Here is an 8,933-nt window from a genome sequence, read left to right as displayed (position 1 = left end):
AAGATTTCGTAGTTGAGAATTAAACTTGTTTTCTTTTTTTCTCATTTTTTTAGCTGTTGCTTATTTATGTTTTTAAAATTAATTTTCATAATAATTTTTGTTATATGTTTTAAGACATATTGTTTCCACCTTAGTGTAGGAGATTGTACATATTGAACCAAGAACAAAAAAAATCACAAGACACGGATAAAACGTTGTAAATTCAGATCCAATACAAACTGGGGCAAAGTTTTAAAGACGAAAAAACAGTGCTTAAAAGATGCTATAAATACATACATAGGAGTGGATTCCGATCTAAATATGTACATAGTGTAGAGGTAAAGTCATAGATTTATATTTCAAGACATAAGTCTTAGAAAGAAAAAGTAGTATGTTCGTTTTCGATAGTCTATTTTGAAACTTATTTCATTAAAAATTCGGATCATTGAAATGAAATCAAAATTGATGAATTTTTTTAAAGAACTAATAAACATAGCTTGAAATTTTATTTTTAGAAGCTTCAAATGGATGACAAACAATTGAATAATTAAAATGTTTTTTTCTTATAAAAAAGTGAAATCTAGTTCACTTGAAATTAAATTCAATCACGACTTCATGCAGAAAGATAAAATCAAAATGAAAGTGAAACCGACTAGCCACACTCAAAATTCAGCTTTTACTCCAATCATGAGTTCTTAATATTTCAACGCCATTGGCATAAAATGTGAACGCCAGCGGTGATGATTCGATTTGAGACCGCCGGCATTAATCACGCAGCACAACCGCATTGCGAATAACTGAAGGAAAGAAAATAAAAACGATTTCATGTCACTTCCTATCCCATCACAAGATAAAGCCGGACGGAAAATATTAATGAATGAATTGATCCGCTCGATCAATGCTGTGCGTGCGTATGTAAGGCGGCATTAGGAAAACTACAGAAAAAAACATTTCCACCGGAAAACAACCTCCAGCCAGCCAGCAAACATGAAATCGTATCAGTAATGATATCTTAAGTCATTTACAATGGTGTTGCGAATTGTAATCCCAACTGCGAAGTGAAAAGATCGTTTAAAATGTCATCTGAAGTCAGTTTAAATCGGATATGATAAAAAGTCCGCCATGTTTGTAAATTTTGAAATGATTTTGCTCCCGCGCGGGCTCTAGTGAGAAAATCATCGCCATGTTCTCTCTGGAACCAGCAGTGCATCCTGATGGCTAAAAATCAGATGTGAATTGAGTAATATTGATCAATGAGAGAACTGGAAAACATTGTCGCTGGCAACGATTTGAAGGCTAAGAGAGTAAAATTTCACGCTCTGTTGCATTCTTCCGATTCTTGCGAAATTTATGTATGTATATTGCCTCCACTTTGGTAGGTAACTGCTGTTCTTCTAGCTACAATACCTAATGTTTGCTGGGCAAGCCAACTGTGCGTGTGTAGGAAAGCGAAAAACAGTTTCTCGTTTCTAATTCTCTTTCCCATCATACGACAATACTGGCCAAACGCCAGACACTGTGTGTTTTTTTTGGTGATGAGCCATGTAGAAACACTGACAATGAACCCTCGTTCTCCTATTCGGGATGAATGATTCACAGAAATAATTTAAATCCCGTGAAAAAGGAAAAAAAACCTCGTTCTCCATCTGTCTCCGGTGTGGTACACTGGTTAACCTGTCGGATGGCCAAGATGAAGATAAAATATTGTTGTGAGTTCGATTCTCACCGACGACAACTTTTTTTTTTATTTTCTTGTTTCTGGGATGAATCTCTCAATAGGATGAAAATCCTATAAATTCCCATAATCCAGTAGTTCAATTTCTCTTGAAAACATATTACTTTTTGAAAATTCACTGGTAAAGTTCGACTTGTTCGCCCTTGAGTTTAAGCACTCGCCGCAGACTGTTGAGGAACGCATCGAATGAGGCCCGCAGGTGTCTTTGTGGTATTTTATCCCAGGTTGCCACGAGAAGTCGCTCTAGGACCTCCACACCTTCATGTTTTTTAGAGCAGACTTCGGCCTCCAACATACTCCAAACAGCGAAGTCCATAGGGTTTAGGTCTGGCGAACTCGCTTGGAGCTCGAAATGAACCCTGGGAAATGTTGCGCAATCCAAAGTTGGGTTTTATTCGCTTTGTGAGCCGGCGCCGAGTCCTGTTGGAAAACCCAATCCCTGGGACCAAAATGTCGACGTGCCCACGGTTCGACGACATTCTGTAGAACCAGTGTTCCGAAAATCACTCATTTTCAATGAATGTTCCTGATTGCACTTCGCAACTGAACGTACAGCGATCGGGTTTTGTTATTGATTGCTACTGGACTTATCCGATCATCGATCGTTCTATTCATCGCTAAAATACAGATCACCTCGCACGATGTTTGCAGTCAAAACAGTGCAGCACTATCATCAAATTGGAATCTCACCATTGAGCGATGCATACGGCGAATCATGTTGGGCTAGGATCAGGAGTGAATGGTTCAGGCAGTGTACCGATCATTAGCAAATGTTGTTTGATTTTAAACATAGCCGATTAATAAATTTATTTGATTTTACAGCTTTTTTTACTACAGTAAGAATAAAATCAAACTGTAGTTGTGATGAAAAGATGGTCACTTCCGCCGTCTTTTCAATTTCTTATCAGCCAAACGGATACTGAGTGAGTGACATTCAGAATGGATCAGTTGGTATCTCACTCATCTTCGATATGCGATGTTTGCAAACCCGATGATTCTGAATGATGGGACTCGGTTGGCATTGCTGAGTAGAGCGCTGATCGAGATTGATACCAGTCGGGCGAAGCAGTTGCAAGAGGCGCTATCCAATTATACAATCAGAATGTATCCAACAGGAAACGCACCCTGAGTGTTTATTTTGATTGATTTTCGGAACATTGTGTAGAACTAGTTTCCGATATGTATTTTGGTTGATCTTCACTCCTTCAGGGACAAAAACCAGCGGAGACTGGCCATGACGGATGATTCCGGCCCAAACCATCACCGATGCTGGTTTCTGTCGCCGGGTGGCCGTCAGCAAGTCGACATGGCTTCGTGATCTGTCTAACACGGTCCTCTCCAGCAGCGCCTTCGCTCTTTTTACCCGTTCTTGTTTCTGCTTCACCGTAAGGTCTTGAACCTTTTGGATCTTGTAGGGCTTGGTCTGAAGTTTGTCTTTCAGAATCCGACGGAGACTTCGATCCGATATGTTGAGATTCTCTGCCAATTTAGTGGCACTACGACGAGGATTTCTCTTAAGGTGCTTCTTGACGATCTTCGCCATGACAGGTGTCAACACAGTAGGTCAGCGTTTTCCACCATACCGTTTTGGTACTTCCGGTCTCCAGGTATCTTTTAACTGTACGGTATACAAAACTTCTGCACACACTTATATCGGACAGCTCACGAACTATATCCTTCTGCCGTTTGCCAGCTAGAAACAAGGCAACCACAGTGCTACGTTTCTTTTCGAGATCCGTTCTTCCGGATAACACCTGATTACAAAAGTAACGCTTACATCCAATGATAGCTAAGACTTAATGTAAACAAAGCGACGAGGGATCGTTCATTACTGTTTCGTGTGCAACGAAATGATTACTGTTGAAGTAATGTAGCAGTTCAATTGTCGGACCCTGTACAACATTCCCACCCTAATTCGAATCCTCTAATTATCTTTTCCGACTCTGCGAGTGTTCTCAAAGCCATCTCTGCAGGCAACATAAAACCGGGGAACTGAGATAAAGAGAGAATATACGTCAATGATCACACAAATTGTGCAACCAATGATTGAAATTGCGTGGTAAATTGGGGCCAATTGTGCAGGAAATGAGTGAATTTCAATTAAAATGAGATAAACTACTCAGAGAGAAAGAAAATGTGCGAATTATTGCAAATTTTTGCAAACTGTGATGCACTTGTGGAATCTTCCAAGCTAACATGAAATCGTAATAGAAATGATAATCCAAATCGAATATTAAGACATTTTTAATAACCATCTTAAACACGTTGGTATTAAGTGATTTTCCAACATTCATTTACGACAAGCTTTGCCTAAAAAAAGTTGAATCGGATAGCAGTTCAGTCAATTCGAATATACGCCTCCAAAACATTGAGAATATGCTAATTAAACATTTACGATTTGAGTGAACTAATTTACGATAAATGGGCGGTCCTTCAATTAACACTCTGTCCGGTCTCCTCTCATAAAAGAGAATCTCACCCATAGAGCTATAGCGTGGATCATATCAGTTGATGAGTTGGCATCGTGGTAAGATATCGGACAGACAACTCGGAGGACTGGAGTTCAAATCTCGGTCGGGGATTTTTGTTTCGATTTTTTTTTCTTTTTGTGGGAAAATCGATTCGTTGGAATCTTGTCATTGTAGATATATCGCCTCCAATTTTGTAGGTATATGCTATTTTGGTAAGTTTAATACAATCTTTTCATCTGGTATATTTGTTTGCATAATTCTGTTGTTCTTGTGTTATACCTTCATAAATGTTTGCTGGGTTGATCATTGGTATTCCAAATTCCAAGAAATTTCTGTCGGTTGCAATTCCCCGTATAAAACAACCCTGAATCTCTACGAATATTGCGCTTGACAAAAGGGCAATTCTAGTGTGGATACTCGACCATGCTGGTATCCCAGTTAACGAGGCTGCCGTCCGCCTTGCATTTGAGAGCTCTAATATGACCCCTATTAGGGTCCCATATCCCACAACCAGATACCTACTGGGATGTCAAATCCCAACTAGCTCTTGCCTATGAGAAAACCTGATTCAACAATCCCTCTTACACGGCTCCGGATAGGCCAAAAAACTTACCCACTCATACCATACATACCGATTATGTTGCATGGCTCGATTATGTTGCATAGTAAAATTATGTTACATGTTTTGATTATGTTGCATGGTCTGATTATGTCACATTACCAGATTATGTTGCATGGTCGGATTATGTTGCATGGTCAGAATATGTCACATAGTCAGACTGTTTTGCATGGTCTGATTATGTCACATGGGCCAATTATGTTGCATGGTAAGATTATGTTACATAGTTTGATTATGTTACATGGTCGGATCATGTCCCAAAGAGGACCCTCCTGTTTGTCCTCCATGTGACTGTGCGTAGTCTCAGTCCGTCACATCCTGATTGACTGCCAAATGCATTCAAAACAGAGGACTGTTTGTCAGCCTCCGCCTAGTTCTCTCCATCAGAAGGCAAATTGATTGAATTTTCAAAAAGTTGAAACTTCTCAAAGATCTCTAGAAAAAAAAAACAAAGAAACTCAAAATAGTTTAGCTTGAACACAGAAACAAAACGAATTGGGAAGAGAATGACAGCTTGCTGTTAGATTCCTTTTAAAAAATCGACTCGGTTTAAAATGGTCGGATTACGTTGCATAGTCGAATTATGTTGCATGATCAGATTATGTTTCAAAGTCGGATTATGCTGTATGGTTAGATTATGAGGCATGGTCCGATTATGTTGCATGGTTCTATTATTTTGCATCGTAAGATTATGTTACATGGTTTGATTATGTTGCATGGTCTGATTATGTCACATTATCAGATTATGTTGCATGGTCGGATTATGTTGTATGGTCAGAACACTGATCACACTGACATGACACTTAGAACAAAAATTGAACCATTTTCTGTCTATTTTTTTGTCAGATTTTGTTGGTTCGCAATACCGACCTTTTCATAACTGGGATAGCATTTCTTCAAATCGATCGATGCACACTCTGGAATCGATATTGCGTACTGTTGGCAAAGTTATCCAGAAAACGAAATCAAGTGTCCAGTCAGTATAGTCAGTGGTCAGAATATGTCACATAGTCAGATTGTTTTGCTTGGTCTGATTATGTCACATCGTCGGATTGTATTGCATGGTAAGATTATGTTACATAGTTTGATTATGTTACATGGTCGGATTATGTCACAATTTTCAGATTATGATTCCTGGTCTGATTATGGCACTTTATCGGATTATGTTGCATTTCTTGAAAACCGCCATGGTCCTGTTGTCCTTACCATCCTTCTTGAAAACTCTCTTGACGATAGCCCGATATCGATCTATGAGGCGAAGCTGGGGCAGTTTGTTGGGTTAATATCTTTCTCAACGAAATCTACATCGTTATCCTCGAACCATCTAAGAGTGGATATAGCGTAGTGAGCTGACACCAAATCTGGCCAGAACAATGGTGGAGTCGTATGTTTCTTATATAGTGGCAGCAACCTTTTCTGCAAACACTCCATTTGGTAGATATGGGCATTTATTGTTCCTTTTGTAAAAAAAACTCCCCGACTTCAATCCGCAGGAGCAGATCGCCTGGCACACAAGCACTTTCTGGCCAAATTTTTCCACCTCAATCGACTTCTTGTGGTCACTCACATACTCCCCAATAGCTGCAGTGTAGAATTGTGGTCGCGGAAGAGTACTGGAATCCTCTTTTACATAAGTTTCATCGTCCATGAGAATGCACGCATCTTCTACAAAATCCGATGATACAGCTTCCGGGCTCAGGTTTTGGCTCGTGTTCAGCCGTTTGTTTGGACACTTTCTGCTTCTTGTATGTCTTCAGGTTGTTTCGCTTCCTGATCAGCTGTACCATTCCGATCGATGTCCCAGCTTTTTTCGCCAAAACCCGTATGGACATCGATCGATTCCGGTTGATGAGGTTGATTACCTTACGGTCCAGATTTGGGTCAGATGGTCCTGGTTTTGCCTCTTCCTGGCAAATCATCGAACGTATAGTGTTCCCCGAATTTGTGGATGATGGATTTTTCGCGCGCCGGATGAATGCCGAAACCTTTCGCCATTTCATTCATCTAGATGCCCTTTCTTCCAAGTGTCCAAACACGAATTTTAACTTCTTTTTTAATTCGCGACATTTTGAGTGAAACGAATGTTTCAAACGTAAACAAAGCGCTGGTTCACTCTTGATAGATCAAGATGCTTCGAACAGGTGAACACAGTTGTGCGCGTTCACGCGTTAGTAAGTAGAAGGCCCAAATATGTTTATAGTTAATTTTCGATACACTCCTTATTAGGGTCCCTATCCCACAACCGGATGCCTAGCTGTATGTTCAAACCCAACTAGCGCTTGCCTAGGAGAAAACCTAGTTCAACAACCGGACCGTAAAGCTATATTCAAAGTCAAAAACTGGCTCCAACAATGGATTCACCGCACAAACCCCATAGAGAAACACGCTCTTACACGACTCCGGATAGGCCATACAAAACTAACCACTCATACCTGCTCGTCAAAGAGGGCCCTCCTGTTTGTCCTTCATGTGACTGTGCGTAGTCTCAGTCCGTCACATTCTGAATGACTGCCAAATGCATTCTAGACAGAGGACTGTCTGTCAGCCTCCGCCTAGTTCTCTCTAACTGCCCATCAGAAGAACACAGCAAAAATTATTTCCTTTAAAATTACGCTAATGTCCTGTAACAAAAAGGAGCAGGACATTTACCGTAATTTTACAGGTCGAAAGTATGATTACGTGACATTTAATTTTTACTGTACAACTTTTTTACAGGACACTTGCTGTAATAATAAATGAGTCTTCGTTAACTTTCAATTAAAACAATTTAAAATTACAGGTTTTGTTAATTACAGGTGATTTATTTTAAAGGTTGCAGTTTCCAGTGACACGTAATAGTCAAAAAATTTTCCTGTGAAGGCAAATTGATTGAATTTTCAAAAAGTTGAAACTCCTCAAGGATCTCTAAAAAAACCAAGGAAACTCAAAACAGTTTAGCTTGAACACAGAAAGCAAAGAAATAGGGAAGAATGACTGCTTGCTGTTAGATTCCATTAAACAAATCGACTCGGTTTCACATGGTCGGATAACGTTGCATGGTCAAATTATGTTGCATGGTCAGATTATGTTTCAAAGTCGGATTATACTGTATGGTTTGATTATGTTACATGGTCCGATTATGTTGCATGGTCAGATTATGTTGCAAAATTGGATTATGCTGTATGGTTTGATTATGTTGCACGGCCGGATTATGTTGCATTGTTCGATTATGCTACATGATTTGATTATGTTGCATGGTAAGATTATGTTACATGGTTTGATTATGTTGCACGGTGTGCGTTCAAAACGCAGTTCTCATTCAATGGGTTTCCCGTTTCCTTCACTTCCGTTCCCTTTCCAGTTTCTTTCACAAGACAAAGGACAACATTGAAAGGTTGCATTTTTTTGTGATTGATCGGTGGCAGTAAGCCTATGACAAATATCCCTCGTCCTTCATCTGCTGAGGTAGTACACTGGTTAAGCTGTCTGATTGGCAAGATGATATAAAAATGGTGTTGTGAGTTCGATTCTCACTTCCCTACGGCACTGTGGTTATTTAATTTTCTTGTTTCTGCGAAATGTTTCTCTTGTTTTGCTTGAATAAAGTGGTCATGCATCATTTTAGTTGGGAGCTCGAGTCCTCATGCCAGTAGAGCTTTTTTACTGTCACAATGTTCATTTCAGCGCATTTTCGACACAGAGATATGCTAAATAGGGATTGGATTTTTGCAACCTCTTCTATGGGTGTAATGTGCAGTTTTTCCAGTTCGCTAATGCGTAGCTTTTCCAGATCGCCAGATGCTAATCAGCCCAAAATTTAAGTTCTTAAAGCTACTTTGGAGTTCACTGAAGAGAATGCTATTCAGCTTTTAAGAGAATGTCAAAAAACTTATACACACCAAAAAAAATCCAAGGGACAGATTGCTAGGTTGCCGGTCTATCATGGTCTATCTCATTAATTTTAATTATATGGTTTTGGTTACAAAAGCTTCTTATGCCTAGCTAAAGAATTGAACCGCTGCTCTCTAGGTTGAAACTTGAAACTTACCAGCCTCTCGACCGATCCAGCAATAATATTTCATTGCCACTGTTGTAATAAGTATTTAAACTTAATGTCATTTGAAATGATTGAATGGGTTAGTCAATAGTA

This window comes from Uranotaenia lowii, chromosome 3, assembly GCF_029784155.1.
Source record: "Uranotaenia lowii strain MFRU-FL chromosome 3, ASM2978415v1, whole genome shotgun sequence".
Lineage (NCBI taxonomy): Eukaryota > Metazoa > Arthropoda > Insecta > Diptera > Culicidae > Uranotaenia > Uranotaenia lowii.
The sequence above is the reverse complement of the archived record's forward strand: the minus strand, read 5'-3'. Positions refer to the sequence as shown.